This window comes from Podarcis tiliguerta, assembly GCF_965153285.1.
Source record: "Podarcis tiliguerta genome assembly, chromosome: 10".
NCBI classification, from domain to species: domain Eukaryota; kingdom Metazoa; phylum Chordata; class Lepidosauria; order Squamata; family Lacertidae; genus Podarcis; species Podarcis tiliguerta.
Window position 1 is genome coordinate 48,455,825 of NC_139543.1, and position 21,224 is coordinate 48,477,048.

The window sequence follows — 21,224 nt, forward strand, 5'->3', positions numbered from 1 at the left end:
TGTTACTGAACTTCTGTATTTTGCTCACTCGCATGTGGACTAATGTCAGGTTGCTGAGCACTAGACAGAAGCTCTCTGCAGCAGTGTTGGTCTTTCACAGGAGTGACAAGGTCAGTGCCAGTTATGGATTTCTTTTTAATTTGGGGTTGGCTAAGCAGTAGGCAAAAAAAAGGGAGGGCTGTTCGTAGTTCAGCTGTATTCTTTGTCTTTCAGAAACCTGGAAAAGTGGCACAAAACCATTTTTCTCTGGGAGAGTTCTGCACACGAACTGGATGCTTTAGTTAGTGAGATTTGACATCTTCCTTTCCCATTATTTCCAGACTGCAACAAATGTGCATTCTTTCAAATAGAATAGCTTTGCTCAACATCTGGGTGGCAGGGTGTCAATGTTTGTGCTGTAATCATGAGATCAGTGCCAAAAAGTAAAGGGAGAGCTGTACAAGTGGCAAACCACTAAGTAGACCTTTGGTTGAAGTGGGAAATGCGGATAGAGAAAGTGCCATGAAGCAAAATATGCCATTTCCCCATGCAAGACATCGTTATTTTTAAATAAATGTTTCTAAGTAGCTGAGCAATTACAGTACTTTGTATTTATGTTACATGGAATTAAAACACGAGGGTGCCTGTTACCTGCAAGGGATCATAAATATTAGTGCTGATAGGTAAAAGGAGCAGGTAATGTTTAACCTCAGTTGAAAGAGGGCTGGCTGTTGCATAGTATGGTAGAATGTTAACTTAAGGAAAGGTTTGGGGGGGATAGGCAACTATGTTTTTCTTAGAGTAGACCCATTTAAATTAATGGAACTGATGTAATTAATTTATGTGGGTCGATTCTGAGTAAAACACAGTTGAGTACTGCCTTGGTGTATACTGTGCAGTGGCTGACAGACCAAAACTCTGAGCATAAATTTGTAAGTGAAATCTGAGCAGCAACTTGTTAGGCACAATGTATATATATTGCATGGCCTTACCTACATTTATGGCATGAAGTTTCCATTAATTGCACTAGAGTTGCCACTTGCATATTCCCCAAAAAACAAAACATCATCATCATCATCATCCTTATTATTATTATTATTATTATTATTGACTTATACCCTGCTCATCTGGCCGGGCCTCCCCAGCCACCCTAAACAGGGCTGCCTTCAGATGTCTTCTAAAAGTCAGTTGTTTATTTCCTTGACATCTGATGGGAGGGAGTTCCACAGGGTGGGCACCACTACCAAGAAGGTCCTCTGCCTAGTTCCCTGTAACCTCACTTCTCGCGGTGAGGGAACTGCCAGAAGGCCCTCGGCGCTGAACCTCAGTGTCCGGGCAGAACAATGGGGGTGGAGATGCTTCTTCAGGTATACTGGACCGAGGCCGTTTAGGGCTTTAAAGGTCAGCACCAACACTTTGAATTGGGCTTGGAAATGTACTGGGTGCTCGGAAACAAATCAGCATCATCAAAGGACAAAAGTGAATGCAGAGTTGCATGAAATTTGCATATGCTAATTTATACCTATAGCTGCAAATTTAGAAACAATGATTAAATTTTAAATAGATATTTGTAAAAAATCACATCATGGAGGGAGGAGACTGTGCCTACCTGCTGTCCAGGCAACAACGTTTGATCTTTAAACTAGACTTGGACCAGACAGCAGTTAGAGGGACATCTTTGAACAGAAGACTGGCATCTGAAAATTAGGACATGTGGGCACCTTAAATGATGCCAATGCAATGGGTGTATCTCTGTCAGTCTTCCGGATCCAAATTGGGCAAAATGATGGAGGTTTTAGCCCCCAAACTGTAAACCCAAAGGCTGCAGATACTATTTTGTTGCTTGGTCCGTGTCCAGGGCAGCTGTTTATCAGCTCCACCTGGAACGCAGGCTGAGACCCTACCTGCCCACGGACTGTCTTGCCAGAGTAGTGCATGCTCTGGTTATCTCTCGCTTGGAATACTGCAATGTGCTCTATGTGGGGCTACCTTTGAAGGTGACCCAGAAGCTACAATTAATCCAGAATGTGGCAGCTAGACTGGTGACTGGGAGCGGCCACCAAGACCATATAACACCAGTCTTGAAAGACCCACACTGGCTCCCACTATGTTTCTGAGCACAATTCAAAGTGTTGGTGCTGACCTTTAAAGCCCTAAATGGCCTCGGTCTAGTATACCTGAAGGAGTTTCTCCACCTCTATCGTTCAGCCCGGACACTAAGGTCCAGCACCAAGGGCCTTCTGGCGGTTCCCTCACTGCGAGAAGCCAAGTTACAGGGAACCAGGCAGAGGGCCTTCTCGGTAGTGGCGCCCGCCCTGTGTAACGCCCTCCCACCAGATGTCAAAGTGAAAAATAACTACCAAACTTTTAGAAGACATCTAAAGGCAGCCCTGTTTAGGGAAGCTTTTAATGTTTAAGGGGTTATTGTATTCTAGTATGTTGTTGGAAGCCGCCCAGAGTGGCAGGGAGGAACCAGCAAGATGGGCGGGGTATAAATAATAAATTTCTATTATTATTATTATTATTATTATTATTATTACTATTGTCCCGACAAAAAGAAGACTGGGATCTTTCAGGCCAAGGGCAGTGTAGCTGCGCAAACCCACAAAGAGAAAGCAGCTCTCAGCTGGCGGGATGAAACAATATATTAATGGGTCTCAATGGTCATGTACCCTTGACTTTCCAGACAATCACCGATGCTAATAAAGTCTCGATCTGCTTAAAGCACACCAGCCATTCTTCAGGGGGGAAATTTTGCTAAAAGAAATAAGCTGCAGCTCAGAGAATTCGCTCTCCCTTCTCTACAAGTGAAAGGCATAAACTTTCCTTGGAAAATGAAGCCCTTCTGGGTTTCCACAATCATTCCCTCAGTAGGGACTTTGCACCACATAATTAAAATGATGGCATGAGACCCTGCCAGAAGGTCATAATTAACGGGTGCAAATGGCAAGGAGCAGATTTCCATTAACAGAGCCATGTGCATTCTCACATGTTGTTTCCAGCAAAAACTCTGGGCAGCCACGGACATGATTTCCACAATAGGATTGGTGGTGGCTTCATCACAAGTTGCCCACAAAGAGAAGGAATTAATAGATTGCTGTGCAGCTTGAGGGAAGCAATAAGCAGGCTTCCCACAGGGGTCGATCCTGCATCCAATATTGTTCAGGAATTACTGGAATGAAGGAGTGAAACCTATCAAGCCCATACTATGAGAAGTCTGTACTACTGGAAATAGGATTTGGCTTGATAACACTGAAGGATCATGCTGCTAACGAAAACAATGTTAGGTTGGGGGATTATTGTTTTCTAAAGACAAGTACAAAGGATTGCACAAGGGAAACCAATTCTAAATCAACATGTGTAGGAATTGGAAGCAGAAAATGACTAGGCTCTAGCACGGCACTTGAAGGCGAGGTTTCTTGGAGATCCATTTTGTAAATGGAGTCAGGATGGTGTCTCCTATTCCACAAAGTAACATTCTGACAAGTTTCGTTGCCACGAAACAGGGTCTTCCCAGGGTCGGCTCCATGATTAAGGGATCCCTTGGCACAGTACCATTGGGTGGATCCCCTCCTAGGCTGGTGTCCATCCCACTCCTGCCCCCTGCCTCTGTGAGAACTGCAGGCAATTGGGAAGGTGGCATATTAAATTTCCTACAAAGCCTCAGGCTACCCAATGTAACACTGATCTAGAGCACTGCAGGGCCCCATTGCGGACTGCTATATTAATTTCTCTTCAGTGTCTTAGAGTCATGCTGTGTCAAGGACTCTGGGACATTGTGGGAAATTTAAAATGGTTGCAGAAGAGGCGTCAGCAGCAGTGGTCCCTGCTGGGTCCCTGGCTACCATGAGATGAGTAGACCAAGTTTCTGTGATCTACTGTTCCTTTGAAACATTGGCAGCTTTCCAGGCAAAGGGCCTTTCCTGTTTTATTCTTCTTCCCCGAAAAAGGCAACATACAGCTGAATATTGCTACAAAACTTCACTGTTTCAGTGGAGGTGCTCAAGTTAAATTGAACTTGTATTGAAACTTGCCTCACCATTCAATGGTGACTTGCCTCACTTTTCAATATAGTGCATGATAAAGGTAAAGGGACCCCTGACCATTAGGCCTAGTCGTGACCGACTCTGGGGTTGCGGCGCTCATCTCACTTTATTGGCCGAGGGAGCTGGCGTACAGCTTCTGGGTCATGTGGCCAGCAAGACAAAGCCGCTTCTGGCAAACCAGAGCAGCACATGGAAATGCCGTTTACCTTCCCGCCGGAGTGGTACCTATTTATCTACTTGCACTTTGACGTGCTTTCGAACTGCTAGGTTGGCAGGATCAGGGACTGAGGAATGGGAGCTCACCCCGTTGTGGGGATTTGAACCGTCAACCTTCTGATTGGCAAGTCCTAGGCTCTGTGGTTTAACCCACAGTGCCACCCAAGTCCCAGACACGGGTGGTGCTGTGCATGATACAAATAGCACAAATGCATTTTAGTGCATGATACAAATGACACACACTGAATTATCCCCAAATCTATTATATACATACACATTGAAAAACCAACTTGGGTTGACTTCAGCAAAAAGAAAAATAAAGGCTTGTGGGTTTGTTCCCTGGTCTTTCTTTTCGGCTAGATGCATGAGCATAAGTGAGTACCAATTTACAGTTGGTTAGACAAGGTGCAGTCATTTCCCAAGCAACTCTGATCCACAATGGTCATGGTTATAGCTAAGGCCCATAATCTCCTGGGCACCATTATCCATGCATCATCAGCACGGTTTATAAAGCTTGCAGCTATTCGTCTGAGTCCCTTTAAAGCACTTTTAAATAGCTGGAGGTAATACAATCTCCCTGGCTTAGAGCCTGATCATTTTTCTCTGCAACCTGTGCTTTGTATAATGTTGCACGCAGTTTATGATGGTCTGCAGTGGGTTTGGACATGCACCATCACCTTACGGCATCTGTCGTTTAACTCTGCTCAAAGGGGGCTTCCCGGCAGTTAGTTCCATTTGTGCAGGTCACTCTAGGCACAGCATGGGAAGAATGGGCGCAAACTGGAGCAAGGTAGCTGGAGTGGTAGTCAGCTCTGCTGTTTTAGAACTGTGCATATCTCTGTTTCCGTAGTCACTGCCTTTGATCTAAACTGCAGTGTATGTACAGTCTGAAACTCTCAGTGCTGTGAAACCACTGGAAGAAGGAGCTTCATATTTCACTCAACTTCTACTTGCACAGAAGTATTAAAAAAAAGAAGAAGAAGAAGAAGCTCTTATTAAAATGGAATCAAACTTTACCTGGAGCATGAGCCATGGTTGCCATCAATTCTGAAATTCAAAGGCTAGGCTGACTTTCAAACGATCTGCCCTACATTCACCTTGCTTTTAAGTTCCTCCATGCTAATTTCAGGGAAAGCTGCCCCTCAAGGATGTAATCTCCTAATATTTCATATTAAGACTTCATTTTGAGCATCCTTAGCATACAGCATAGCAGTTTCATACCACTGGAAGCCGAACATAATAATACTGGTAAGATGATTTTGCCTCCTGGGACAAATGGAGAGTGATCGCTTGCCCTCCAGGGATTTTCTACTAAGGATGTTTGCTTTGTATGTGTGGGATACAATACTATGACGTTGACTTGGAACCAAGCTGACTCCAGCAAACCTTTTTAAAATAATAGTAATAATAATTTTATTCATAAAGTTTTCCTCCTCAGTTTGCCCCCAAAGTATATGTCACGTTTTAAAAGTGCATCGGTCTTCTGTTTTGTTCCTTTGTTTGTACTTGGCAAACTGGCACTTTCTCTTATGTGAAATTCCTCATTCCCTTAGTTCAGTGTCTCCCAACCAGGGGACATATGGTCCCCGGGGGGGGGGGGCAGGATATTCCAAGGGGGCCACAGGTGAAAAATGTGGAAATAGGGGGCCATAGCAAGAGGTTAGGGGGCTACAGAGGGAAGTGAGAAGTGAGGAAGAAAAAAGTACAGTGGTACCTCGGGTTAAGTACTTAATTCGTTCCGGAGGTCCATTCTTAACCTGAAACTGTTCTTAACCTGAAGCACCACTTTAGCTAATGGGGCCTCCTACTGCCGCCGCGCTGCTGGAGCACGATTTCTGTTTTCATCCTGAAGCAAAGTTCTTAACCTGAGGTACTATTTCTGGGTTAGTGGAGCCTGTAACCTGAAGCGTATGTAACCTGAAGCGTATGTAACCCGAGGTACCACTGTATTATTATTTTCTTTAAAAATCCTGATTCGCTGGCTATCTGCTTGGCCAATCACAAGCGGGTAAGGGGGTGGCCCACCAGTGCCCAATGCTCCTTTTTGCCACATCCATTTTCTTGGAGCAGTCCTGGTTTGTTTCTAGCTGGTGGGGGCGATCACTGAGGCTCTGGCTTTGACCAGTAGAGCCTGCGATCCAGAACCCCCAGGTCAGGTAAGTGGGGTGTTAGGCAAGCAATGGGTAGGGCTGGGTGAGCCAGAGCTGTTTATTGCTGCCACCAGTGCTGGGCCTGGTGGCAGTCTGAGCTTGGCTCTGCAAGGTGCAGGGTGAAATCCACGCCAGCTAGGGTTGCCATACGTCCGATTTTTCCTGGACATGTCAAACAACAAAAATAGCATCTGGGGGGAGTTTTTTAAAAAGGCTGACTTGCATCTAGTAAATAGCTGTCTAAGAAGAAAGCAGCACTGAGTTCAGTGGGCTTACTCCCAGGTAAGGGTGTGTGGGACTATAGTGTTTTATCTAGGCAGCCAGAGCTCCTCCAGATGACAATATCTTTTTGCACCTGGTCAGTGAGGATCACTGGCTTTCTAAAATTCTCTTATATATACAAAACTCCCTATGCGCCTTTTGGACTGTAGCCAACGGTTTCCCTCTCTTTGTCAAATAACTAGGGTCAAATATGTGTTGCTTGCTTTTTATAATACATGGAAGATGGATCTCCCTTGGAAGGGCCAGGACTCTCCTTCCTTGGAGGTTTCTAAGCAGAGGTTGGATGGCCATCTGTCATGGGGATTGCACTAGAAAGATGATCCTTGGGCTCTTCCAGCTCTATGATTCTTTGTTTTTCCTGCTTCAACAATATTTCATTGTGTTCCTATCATTTTATGCAACTGTATTTTGTATAAATTATAAAAGTTATTAATAAAATATGTTCTATTTACAAACAAAACATTTAAATAGCTACCTTTCTACTGGAATAATGGGTGTGTGTGGCATGGACACAGCCAGAATTTTTGTTAGGGGGAAGACTTTTGTTGGGGGAGCAGAACTTCAGATTTGTATTGATTTATATTGATTTTTACTTATTTGGGGGGCAGCTGCCCCCTGGCCCCCTCCCTTGACTATGCCCATGGGGGGGGGGGCAAAAGAAGGAAACAAGGTCATAAGGGAGCCACAGTCGGGAAAAGGTTGGGAAACGTTGCCTTAGATCACAAACAAAGGGCTCATCCGGACTTCCTTTTGTACCACATTTCTAGGCACAAGTCTGTGTTTGCCTCATGAAAACTCGCTCTTTACTGCTGAATCAGAGCAAACGGCAATGTGCAGGGAACACAAATTGCCATTTGTTCCGATTCTGCATTAAAGAGCAGATTTTCCTGGGGAAAGCGGAGGGGCAAACAAAGAAAAAGTGTTTGGACACAGAGCTTGAAAGGGCACATCTGCGCCTAGAAAGTGTGGGCCAAAAGGTAAATGTGGATGGGTCCTGAGAGCCTTCTCTGCATTTTTCATATTGCTACTATTGGCAATATATCATGGGACCTTTAACAAGTGGAGTACAGTCATACCTTGGATCCCGAACTCCTTGCAGTCGAACGTTTTGGCTCCCAGACACAGCAAACCCACAAGTGAGTATTCCGGTTTGCGAACGTTCTTTAGAACCCGAATGTCTGACACGGCTTCTGCGGCTTCCGATTCACTGCAGGAGCTTCCTGCAGCCAATCGGAAGCCGCGCCTTGGTTTCCAAACATTTTGGAAGTTGAATGGACTTCCAGAATGGATTCCATTCAACTTCCGAGGTACCACTGTACTGCAAAATAAGTTTCCTAAGAAATTATATCAAATATTAAGAAAGTGTTTTTTTTAGATGGCCCAAAGTACTTCACATGTATTTCCCTTAATAATCATGACAATTTCCCTGTAAATTAGGGCAGTATTATCTCCCTGCATTAGATCAAAGATGGATGGGGGGGGGCGGGTGGAGGTTGGCTGAGAAATAGGGGATTGCTTAAGATGAGTTCACATCTGAGGTGACATTTGAACTGGATCTTTTCCACTCCATCACTCCATTCTATAACGCTATGCTGCTCTCTGTGCATGATTTTATGATCATTTAATTTTAATTCACTAGCAGTACTTACTGGCAATAGTATTCATGTTAGCAATGAACATTACACTTGCAAATGATGTGTACAAAAATATGTACATACCTTTGGGGGGCCTCACAGCATCACACAACATACAGGTGAAGATGGTAGGTTTTTATTTTTATGGGATTCTTGAATGAAGTGCCAGGACTTGACTGGAGCTCAAATGACCTCCTTGTCCATTTTACCTTCTCCAGTCCCTGTGGATCTATTCACCAAGACAACTGTGTTGCAAAGTAACAAATTTTGTTGAATGCACTCACACAGCTTCACACAAACAAATGCAAAATAAAAGTGTCATACATTTCCAGAGATGTGGTGTTTTGCTGGTAGAGGTGTTACCCATCAATTTCTCCAACAAGACTCCAAATCAAGGAGTCACCCTGAGCTTAATCCTCCACCCCTCTAAATATATGTTCCATACATCATTACCATATATATATTCCATACATAGTAATGATGGACTTGCCAGTACCTAACTGCTCCTCCAAATCTCCCCCTTTTCATATCACATTGTATGTGTGCCGTGCACAGAGTACCCAGTCAATTGAACCCTAATTCTCACTTCCCTTGTTCTGCTTGTCCCAGACAACAACATATTATCTGATATTGAGCTGCAGCATAGTACACATCAAATTCCCATTTGGTTCTGGCTCTCTGTCTCTACCCTAGACATCCTTCAACAAATCCTGAGCCAAACACATTTCCACCTGAAAGCCTGTGTTCATCAACTTTCTATTTAAGAATCATGCCCAAGGATTTTCCTGCATGTTGGGACAAGAGTTAACTTCTGCTTTTCTCTGAGCGTCTAGCTATTTATGTCTGTTTCAGTCTTTGTGATCTCTGTGTCCATCCTTTTTCTTCCTATAGCTAATCACGGTAAGATTGTTGCATACATACCTGTGTACATGTATGTGTGTGCTATTTTAGACCCACAACAGGTAGAGGCTGCATATTTTTTAAAGGGCAGGAGTGAACTCTTAGCTCCCATTCATGAGCAATTACTCATATATCTGCTCTTGCTGACAACTTCCCAACAACTTCTGCATGGAATGAGGTTTCTGACATTTTCATTCCGTTATTGAAGCTCCTTCAATACCTGCTTTTTATAATATTCCCTCTCATCTAGGGTTTTATACCTGAGTCCACGGAGGTTCAGAACTTTTTTCTGACATCTCCTGTTTAATACCCAAGAAGCCAGAGCACTCAGGAGACCATGCTTTCATGCTCTGTAGTCACATCGAGATCAAGTGAATTTTTACCTTTATGTTCCATCAGTGTTACATATTCTAACCTGATTCAGGGCAGGAGGAGGAAATGTAATCCATTAATTCAGACTCATGAACAGGCGCTCAGCTCTTCCTTTCCAGCCTATTCTATATCTGGCAGTGTGACTACCTTTCAGACTGATAAGAGCACTTTGATTCAAGTAGGCTTGGCTTGGTGTCTCAGGGCCAGGCAGAGGCCATGGATAGCTTTATTAGGAATCAGACCTTTAGCAGGGGTGGGCAGAAGTCAGACTGAGATCTGTTAGTAGATCTCACTTGTTTCACAAAGAGTTTGTGACCCCCTATTAATAGCAACAATTAGAATATGCTTCCCCACCCCCAGACCCTCCACCCCCAGACCCTCCAAGTGTCATTTTCCATGGATGTCCCTGATTTAGAGAAGCCATCTCAGTTTCTGACTTGATCCCAGAATGTCCTGCTTTCCCCTAGGATGTCCCTATTTTCATTGGAGAAATGTTGAACAGTATGGAGTTATCCGACCCCCAAGCCGTCTGAAGGCAATCCTGTATAGGGAAGGGGTTTTTTTTAATGTTTAATGGTTTGTTATGTTTATATACTGTATATGTTGGAAGCCACCTAGAGTGCTGGGGCAACCCAATAAGATGTGTGAGGTATAAATAGTAAAATTATCATTATGCAATGGGACGTCCCTATTTTCATCGGAGAAATGTTGGAGGGTATGCTCCCCCACACTTAAATTAGGCTCCTGAAAATAATTAGGCCCCATGAAAATGGGAAGTGTATTTTTGCGCATGTAAAATGACTTTTCTGGTACTGATCACAAATTTCTGGGCTGACATGTGCCCAGAGATACCCTTTTCCTTAATTCCTCCCCAGCTGAGCCATTGTTTTGCAGCTGACTCTAGGGATCAAAAGAAGTGGACCCTGTTCACACCTGGCACAGAGTGTGTGTAACCCACAGCCCCCAGTGCCCTTTGCTGGAGACTGAAGTGTAATAGAATAAAGGATTCTGCTCTGTTGGTCAGGTGAGGGCAGAAGGCCAGGCTCCTAGTTAAGGATGTAAGAAGGCATTATTTTCTGCTCCACCACACATTCATCACATGCAGCACTGTTTCCATTTCACTGCAACTCGTGTTCTTCTAAAAACTATGCTTATGTGTCCCGAAATTACATCACTTACATAAGTTACATAAATTATGTACTTTGTCATTACACGATGTCTATTCATTTCAATGCAACAGCAATGTGATGCAAATCGAGAGGGGGAAATGTAATTGATTGCATATGAAAGAAGCAACAACAGTGAATACCAATCATATCCACAAATTGATTTCCATTCCAGACATGGGATGAATAAGTGAACATTGGCAATTTCCACTCCAGTTTCCACTGAAGTTTCCCAACACCCCTCGTCCTAGTACTATTTATAGAAGCCCTGGCCAATCCAGAGGTTTCATATCACCTGCTCATCACAGGGAGGCGGATGTCATCTACTTTTCTGTACCTTAGAGCCCACAGCCCTGGATAAATTACTAGGCTACGTTCCAGATTATGAGGTTCCCTTTTCAACAAGTCCCAGGTCTCCTGGCAAACAGCTTAATCTGCAATATGATCGTATTGATTTGCAAACTAGAAAGCTGTGTGCTTACATAAAAATTTGATTTCCCCTGGAAGTGTTAAGAACAACTCTGGCATACAGTAGACGGCTAAGGAAGCTGTGGAATCACCTACCTAAAGCTTTGGTAAAGGAGAACAACTGTGTACCTGCCATGGATACCCCCAGAGTTTCCCTTTTTTTATTTCAGGACTCATAAAGGACTTTCTGGAGGGCAGAAGTATTTCCCAAAAAAAGCCTCTTTTTAAAAAGTCTTGTTTGCTGTAATTGGGTTGTATCAAACTAAGTTCTGCTTAGAGTGTCTGCTCTGAAGATAATGAATCTAAGTTAGTCACGCCCACTAATTTCAGTGGGTCTACTTTGAGTATGCTAGAATTACCGTAGGTATCACCCATTGTTTTCCCTATCTGCTGCTGTTTGATACCAGTATTTTTTGTTAGGGTTTCTTTCACCTTCCTAGAGTGATATCAACCACTCAGAGATTACATAGTGAACTAATGTCATCAAGGCACTACACCGTCAATCCGACTGAGCTCTATGATGGCATCACTAGGTTGTATGGAGTGTTAGGGAAGAAGCAGTATCTCTGGTGGGGGACATGCCATGCTCCTTCTGGGTTACAAGGAACTAGATCAGGCTGTCAAGAAGGTCCCAGCCTACGAACACATGTTCCTGCTGGGAGATGTCAATGTCAGCATTGGGGATGAATTCTAAGCAAAGATGTGCTCTCTCATTCTCAGCATGCTTGTACCTCTGTCTCGGTGACATCTATGCAGGCTTGGTCATGCCCACAGAATGAAAGACAGCAGGATACCCAAGTATGTGCTCTACAGGGAGCTGGCTTAAGGTACCAGGCCATTGGCAGGCAAACTCTGCATTACAAATATGTCAGCAAACATGACATGGAGGCTGGCAACATTAACCTCACTATGTGGGATTCCCTTGCAAATGACCTCAGTGCCTGGAGGCAACTGGTCAAGTCATCTGTCCCCAGTATTGACCAGAGGAGGAATGACCACTGGGAGGATAGCAGAAAGAAGAAAGGGCTGCATCAGCACAAGCGGACACCTTCATCTGCCCCAGCTGCAACGAAACATGTCTCTCCTGTATCGGCTTCTACGGCCACAGCGGACACTGTAACTCTGCAATGGTTTGACTTCACTCCCCAAAGGTAAACTCTTGCTGAGACCATTTCCCAAGACAGAAGGGTACCAACTGAGGACAAACAAAGCCAACTGAGAATGTAAGCATTCTTCATGTATCAGCCACATGGGTGATCCCAGCCAACTGAATCAATGATTCCCCTCACTCTGCATGGATGAGCACCTTTTTCCTCTTTCAATGCAACTTCCCCAAAATAATCCCTGAAAATGTTCGTGAAAAGCAGTCCCCCCTCTGGCTCTTTCCTAGCACACTATACTGTCCAGGAAGGATTTTTAGTGAATCCTGCCATAGTGCAGGAGACCAGACGTAGGAGACTCTGGACAATAAATCAATAATGCTTTCTTTGCTGCAGGAACAGAGTTCATTATTGATGGGAAAGAAAGGGGAAAGTAATATGCACTTCATTTTTTAAAAGGAAACAAAACTAAAGGTTTGTAAAACAATTGCCCTTGGGATTTCAGTTATTCTAGCCCGTATTCTAGTACAGCTTGGGGGCAACCTGTCAGTTTTGTGCAAGTATATTTCATCTAAAACAAATGCTATGACAGTCACAGAGGCCACAAAGAAAACCCCTGGACTACCAAAGTGTAAATGAGCAATCTCCATTATGAAAAGGGCAGCAGAGATCTGGGGAATGCTTTCGTTGACCTATTTTGATGGGAACTTTGCTGATAAATGCACACAATACAGGTTAGAGAGGAATCCAATTATAAAGCGATTAAGAAAGCACAGCCTGTCAACTTCCTTGATTGGCTGAATGTGTGTAACCTTCTCTTATTAACAGGAGGTGTCATGCATACAATGCACCTGGCACAAAGAAGAATGCAGGATCCATATGGATGCACTATTTGCATACAAAGCTTCAACGGTCCATTTTGAATATGCCTCATTTTACCTTCGTCAAAGCTGTACAAGGGTCATGTCTAAGGCTCCAAGTTCCGTAGATGATGGAATTTAGCCGGTTAGGAAAACACTAACGAAACAAACAGAAGAGCCATTTTGTAAAAATTGGATGAAAGGTTTCTGCTAATGGTCTTTATAACCCTTCATTTTATCAAAAGTTGTGTCCATCGCTATGCCAAATTAATCTGGAACAGCATTTTAGTTGAATAAAAGTTTGCTACGTATTTATTGTTCCGACCAATGAGGTCAATTAAATATGTGGCAAAATATTGTGGCTCCTTAGAGGCTGACATACATACATGCTGCAATGTATTATTAATATTAGCTTTATACAGTGGTATCTCAGGTTAAGTACTTAATTTGTTCTGGAGGTCGATTCTTAACCTGAAACTGTTCTTAACCTGAGGTACCACTTTAGCTAATGCGGCCTCCTGCTGCCACAGCGCTGCCACCACACGATTTCTGTTCTCAACCTGAAGCAAAGTTCTTAACCCAAGATACTATTTCTGGGTTAGCGGAGTCTGTAACTTGAAGCGTCTGTAACCTGAGGTACCACTGTATTCCACCTTTCCTCTAAGGAGTTCAAGGTTCTTCCTCTCCCCATTTTACCCTCACAACAACCCTGTGAGGCAGCTTAGGCTGAGAGACAGTGACAGGCCCACGGACACCAGTGAGCAATATGTCTGAGTGGAGCTTTTTAACCCTGGTATCTCACATCCTAGTCCAACACTCTAAGCCGGTGGTTCTCTAGCTTTTTTCTCTGAACCACACTTTCAAAATAAAAATTGGCTTGCACCAATTTTTTGATTGATAATAAATATATTGGAAAACAAAAGGAAACAACTCCTAGCAGTTGTATAGTTGTAGATTTGTATATTAGGGAACAGGTCCATAAAACTGCATATAGCAGAGAAAATAACAGATAATAATGCATTAAGGTAAATTGCTTGTGGGGAAATGTGTACATTAGGCAAAATGACATACAAACATGGGTTTATTAGGAGAAATTCACACAATACTGCTGATGCATATTCATGATGACTTAAAAAATACTACGAACAGTTATGGAAATGTGGCAAACTGAACACAAGACTGGAAAACTGAGAAACTGAGAGGTACCAAAATAAGCAAATTTGCCTATCGCTATTGTAGCATAGACTTTGTTCTTATTGTTCCCAGAGGTCACATTGTTCCATGAGGTCACATGGAAAGTTCTCCAGCAGCAGTAGGAGGGCCGTTCACCTCCTACACAGTTAGGAGGCCTCTACCTTCAGAATAAATCATCCTCTATCCTGTGTTCCCTAGTTAGAAATCTGAAAAGATATCCACATGATAAGGGGTGATTGTAGTGTCCAGATGCAAACATTGATGATTCTGCTTCATTTTGCATCTATTTTTTTAGATATCATTAGTTATTGTACAGAGATGGGAATTTCCATATTTGGGATGCTTGTGGTTTAATTAGACACCCTTCATCCCAGTGGTGGGCGTTCATTAAAAGTTTGTCCTATGCAGTATGATCTTGGCCCGTAATGAAACCCTGAGCTGCCATCCTTGCCAAATTAGCAGAGAATCAAAACAAACAGGCCATCTCCATGGCCCTTTTACTGCATATAAAAATGTGCAAAAACATTTTAAAATCTCCTGGAACAATCTGTTTGGATAAGATGTTAATGCATTTATTGAAGATGTTGACATTTAAGAGAGAAATTTATGGTTCATAAAGAGAGACACAGCGATTCCCACGTTGGACTGTAAAAATCAGGGAAGTGACACATGTTGATTGCAAGTCAACACTTAAAAGTAACAAATGAGTCTCTAAATTATATTTATAAACTTTATGTACTAGTTGCTACTTAAATACTAACCTTATAGGAATTATTCAGGAAGCCAGGGCATGGGCATTTTAGTGTGTGTGTGTGTGTGTGTGTGTGTGTGTGTGTGTTTATGATCAAATGGTTTGAAGGAAATGTAAAACTGATTTTTTTTTCTATATTTCTGTATATATCTGAAAGCTGCTTTGCCATACTAAAGAGTGTCAGAATATGAAGAAGTTGCTTGTCACTGATCCTGGACTCATGAACTTTGACCTTTCCTCCTGCACCAGGCTCATTCCTGGTGTAGTGGTTAAGAGCAGTAGTCTCGTAATCTGGTGAACAGGGTTCGCTTCCCCGCTCCTCCACATGCAGCTGCTGGGTGACCTTGGGCCAGTCACAGTTCTCTGAAGTCTCTCAGCCCCACTCACCTCACAGAGTGTTTGTTGTGGGGGAGGAAGGGAAAGGAGAATGTGAGCTGCTTTGAGACTCCTTTGGGTAGTGATAAAGCGGGATATCAAATCCAAACTCTTCTTCTTCTTCTTGTGAGAGCTCTAGTACTGGATTAGATCATTTCCTGCTGATGAGTCTGTATCATTGCTCTGCCTTAATAAAGACTACTTCTTTACAAGTAAGAGCATCCATTATTGTTTTGTGGGGTGGGAGTCAGGACGCTCAGCTTATGTTGGTGCATCCATTCAAACACCTCCATCACAGCATTTCTCCCCTTTTCCAAGCACACATGAGCTTTATATGATGGGGTGGCAAGCAAACAGCATTACCAAAATCAATAACAAATGCAAATGTTTCCCTATTTCAAGGTCTTCACTGGATAGAAAGTTCTCTAATCGTTGGTTGGGCAGGAAGGACTGTAACCAATCAAGCTTAGGACTGAAAAAGTGACCCAAGTGCAGGAGAAGGCTAAGCCACAGGTCATTTAAGGGCATGACCTTACCTGGGAATTTGACCTGTTCACAAGTTACTCCATGGAAGGACACAATGCCTCTCAAACGCTCCAGAACTGTATCACTTGATAAAAGTAACAGTGGAGAAAGAAGCAGAAGATGCTGCTTTCATGTGTGCATTTCTGCAAGGAATGCTTCTTTTTAATCATGAAAACTTGCATTTAAATATCAGTTGAAGTACATATTGTAACATATTTCCTCTCAAAATACACATTTTATGTGTGTTTTATTTTTTTGGTTTATTATTATTTTTAGCTGGGAATTAGGTTGGAACATTTGGAAAATGTGCCTACATTCTGGTCACCACAGGAGTGCAGGAGGTACAGATCAGGTCACTTCCTATTAGAATTTTTAAAAAAGACTTGATTTTTCAGGCAGGTTACACACATCCTGGACTGTTTGCAGTATATTTGTGTGACTGTACTTTATTGCACCTTGCCTGCTTTGCAAAACTCTCTCTGTGTTTGTATGCTAGTTTATAGATTTGTGTAGCGCTTATCACCGCGGTAGTTATTGTGATGGAACGTTTTGATCAATGTTGTAAGCATTTTCCTACTCATAAAATCATTCAATATTTACATTCTGTGAATTATACTCTCTCTCTGTGGTTCCTGCAAGAAGCTGAAAAGGGGGTATTTACAGTCTCACTCTTATTAGGGTATCTTCATTCGAGAGTCATAGAAGAAGCCTTCTCATTCTCATGCACCTAATCCATGCCTGATAGCATCAATAACAATATTTTGTCAGTTCAGATATGTGGTTTTCCATTTATGTGAAAGCTGTTAAATGGAAGAATGCCCACATACTCGCTTTCATATTGTCATGATGGCTGGTCTACATCTGATGAATTTCAGCTTTAGCTGCAAAAAATCCAATATAACCCATGACTCCTTTCCAATACTAATTGTACTCATTCGAGTAGGCCCATTGAAATTAATGGACAAAACTAACTTAGGACAGATCCACACTTAAAGCACAGCCACTGCACATTTAAAGCACATGACTTCCCCAAAGGATATTGAGAAATGTAGTTTCCACCTCACAGGGTTACAATTCCCAACACCTTTAACAAACTACAGTTCCTAGGATTCTTTGGGGAAAGCCATGTGTTTTAAAATGTGGCTTCAGTGTGCTTCAAATGCATGTCATGGATCTGGGGTATGTTAAGAGCGCCATAGGAAACATTTCTGAACCAAAATGGTATGTGGTGGATGTAAATAAAGGTAAGAATATAAGAAAAGCAGTGCTAGGTCAGACTAAATGTGCATCTTGTCTAGCATTCTGCTTTCTAGCCAGATGCTTCTGGGGAGTATAAAGGCTGGAGGAATAGCAATCATAAAACTCTGCCCCAGTGATCATACAAGTCTTGTGGTTTTTGCAGGGCAGTCGAGGGAGCACAGCAGGGAAGGGGTAGAGATGACATAGCAAGCAGATGAATAATTTTTTTTGTTTATTCTAAAATATTTAAACACCACCTTCCTGCTAAAATCAAAATAGAACCTAGTTAACAAGGTTTAAAAGCAGAGAGAGAGAGAGAGAACAAGCAAATGAAATCATAAAAATAGACCAAAACAATAGAAAGAACAAGGCGGGGTAGTGCAGGAAAAGAACACAGCAAAGGAACATTAACTCTCAACCCGAAAAGCCATCAAAAACAAAGTCTAGATGGTAAGCAAATGTGGATATGTGTCCTTAAATTGCCCCCCCCCCAAAAAAAGGGGAGTAACAGTACAATCTTGTACAAAAGTATTCTCCACTGAGTTCAAGAGGGATTATGTAAGTATTTATAAGCTGCATTGCATTATGGTCTTAAAGCGGGGGTAGGGACAAAATTTCAGCCCAAGGGCCACATTCTATTCTAGACAACCTGAGGACCACACGCCACTGCTAGGTGAAGCCAGAGGTAAAAGTGGGTGGATGTAGTGTATGTGTCTTTGTAGCGCCGGGCAGTTTCTCCACACCTTCACACACCCCTCTGTATTCTCCACCCAGGTACGCAAGGGTCATTATCAGAGTTCAAGGACACATTCCATTCAGGCAAAAACACACAAGGAGGGTGTGGCACAAGCAAAGCGATGGCCTGGGAAGAGGTCCAAGGGCCAGGTGGAGAGAACTGGGGTGAGGGGCATGAGGCTCCCCACCACTGTGCTAAGGAGTTAAACAAATACACTTGGCCAGCTGCAAAACGCCAATACAGTGGTACCTCAGGTTAAGTACTTAATTCGTTCTGGAGGTCCGTTCTTAACCTGAAGCACCACTTTAGCTAATGGGGCATCCTGCTGCCGCCGCGCCGCCGGAGTACGATTTCTGTTCTCATCCTGAAGCAAAGTTCTTAACCCGAGGTACTATTTCTGGGTTAGCGGAGTCTGTCACCTGAAGCGTATGTAACCTGAAGCATATGTAACCTGATGTACCACTGTATTTCTATGAAAGGGCTTCTTGTGGTTGTGGGGAGACTGGGGAGGGGGAGAGAAATCCTATTGTAAAGCTAGAATGGAGGGTATGCATTGAATGTAGATCAGAAAGGAAATATGCATCCAGCGAGTTCATGCCCTGTCCTTCAGTAGAACTTCCAAAGTCTCCGCAGGTGTACCCAAAATGTGCTGCTTCCTAAAATAGACCATTCATTCTATTTCAGTATCTCCTTTTTTACCTCTCTCTCTCTCTTTCTCATCTTTATTCTAGATGCTAATGCCTAGCTACTAGTCATATGTCACATCTCTCCCACGGCACATCATTCTGAAAGCTCAGGCAATCATTTTCAATACTTCCTAAGGAACTGATACACCACTGAATTCTGCAGACGGACAGTGTCTAACAAGAAGAAGCCAACAAAAGGGAGGCAGCAGCAGCAACCTGCTGCATTCTGGAGGTGTCAGAGCTGAATTAAAACATGGAACCAGATACATGGGAATAATCATTTTGGAAAGGAGGGGGGGGGATTGCATCAGTCAAAATGTTATTTTATTGATGAGGACAGGGAGTAATTCTCTTGAAGCTTTACCTCCTGTAATTTATTATCTTTCATCTTATTTGTACAGCAGTGAGGATAGAAGAGGATAAAAGCATTATTCCATTGCCTCTGTTCCGTTCCCTCTCTCCCTCCCTCTCTTCCTCCAGATAGAAGAGACATAGTGTAAGCAGAGCCAGTTGTGACACCAAAATACAGTATTTTTGGAACAATGAAGCTTGCATAAACATGTACGGTTTGAAAGAAACCATCAGAGGGAGAGTGAAACAAAGTAAAACATGCTGATTTACCTATGGTGGCCTTTCCCAGACCTGGTACCTCCCAGATGGTTTTGGACTACAATTCCCATCACCCTGACCACTGGCAATGCTGGCTGGGGCCAGTAGGAGTTGCATCCAGTGGGATTTGGGGGCACCAGAGTGGGGAAGGATGCTCTATATATTCTCAATGGGTAGAATTCACATTTAATGCTCTGCCAACGTTTGCCTGTGGTCCCATCCACCTCTGTCATGTAGCCTTTGGAAGGTTATCCAGAAGATACATACCCATCAGGCTGAAAAAGTTTCCCTACCCTTGTGCTGGTATATAGTACAACAAACCCCCTTAACAGTTATATGGGCAACCATGAGCAGTAGGACTGAACTTCCCATTCAGTCTTCCTAGCATTAACACACACAAAGGTAATTTTTCACTGCTCTGTAGGAGAGAAGCCTCCAACCGCTTTCATGTTCCCATGCAGGGACAATCTATCCACCAGTTATCATACGCTTTCAGGCTAACTTAATGTAGTTGCAAGATTTTATACAAAGTTAAGAAAGTATAGCCCTACCACTGAATAATTTGCTAGTCTTATCACAGCTCTTTTGTATTCACAGGAAATTCCTCAGATGTTTTGCCTGAGGAGGGACACCTCCTCCCGCCCCCCTCAAAAATATATATATACTGCTTTAAATTATACTTTAGGCAATTTTTTTGGTGTCTACTAGAAACTGGGTGCTTTGTTCATCATAATAAACCTTGAAGAGATGGAGATCTGCTTTGTTAGCCACATCAAATGGGGTGGTGTTTCTTGGCCAAATATCCAGAACAAGTACAAAACCTCCCATGGCTGCAATGCTAGAAATCCCAGTACTTAAGCTTTGCTTAAGTCTATGTGGAGTCTAGGCCTCAAGGGTTCTGTGCTCCTTCTGACTCACCAAGATTAGAAAGTATGATGTTTATAGCTTCCGAAAGGAGAAATTCTTTGCTTTCCAAAGGGTCAGAGCACTTGCCTGTAGCCCTAGATTTTCCTGAGCTATCATAACAATATTATTATGTAGCAAGGAGTTTATCTGAGGTCATTGTGGTATTAGTAATACTTTTCTTCTAACTTTTGTCTGGTTGGACCAGAATCACACAGCATGTGCACAATTTCTTGCTCATTTTCATTTCTGCAGACGCTACTTTTGACGAGAGCGTGCCAATTAGTACCCTATGTGATTTTCTCATTAGCATCCGTAATCAGCCAGAGGAATGCTAGTAGCCACATTTCCACCAGTCAGCTCCCATTAGCCCTGAACGATTCAGTAGGGCCCAGGTTACGTGACCCATTTTGTGTAATTATATGACAGAACTTCTCAAACTCAGTTTCCATCCCTGCCGCTTCTCAGCCCATTTTGTTCTTCAGGCTTATCTCGACATAAACTGAACTTTCTTTTTCTCATACTGTCCTCCGGTTTGAAATTTTCTGGGCACTGGCCTTGCTGAAGCTGTCAGAAGAAAACCACAGCCTTTTGACTGATGAGAAAGAGACATTTGAAGTCAATGGAATTACAACATCGATTTGCACCAGCAGCAGACGGCTTATTCTATATAGAGAGAAAAGCAGATGAGTGTTTGGTTTTTCAGGGAATATGTCCATGGTACATATACCACTGTCATTTAGAGACATAGGAATTCACATAGGGAGGCATGGCAGATCCAATTGCTATATCTATCTTTATTCAGCCTACAGCAACAGCCTACAGCCTACAGTTTCTTAAAACAGGATCTGTGCTATTAACAGCTGCATGAGAACTAGAAAAGCAACGAAGCTTTTGACATTTCTATGCTACAGCAAGCATCACCACTTGATTTTATGCAGCTATCAAAGTCACAAAGCCTTTACCCATAAAAAGATGGCAACCTTATAGTACCTGCAACAATGGATATTCCTGCATGCTGTTGGGAAGAAGC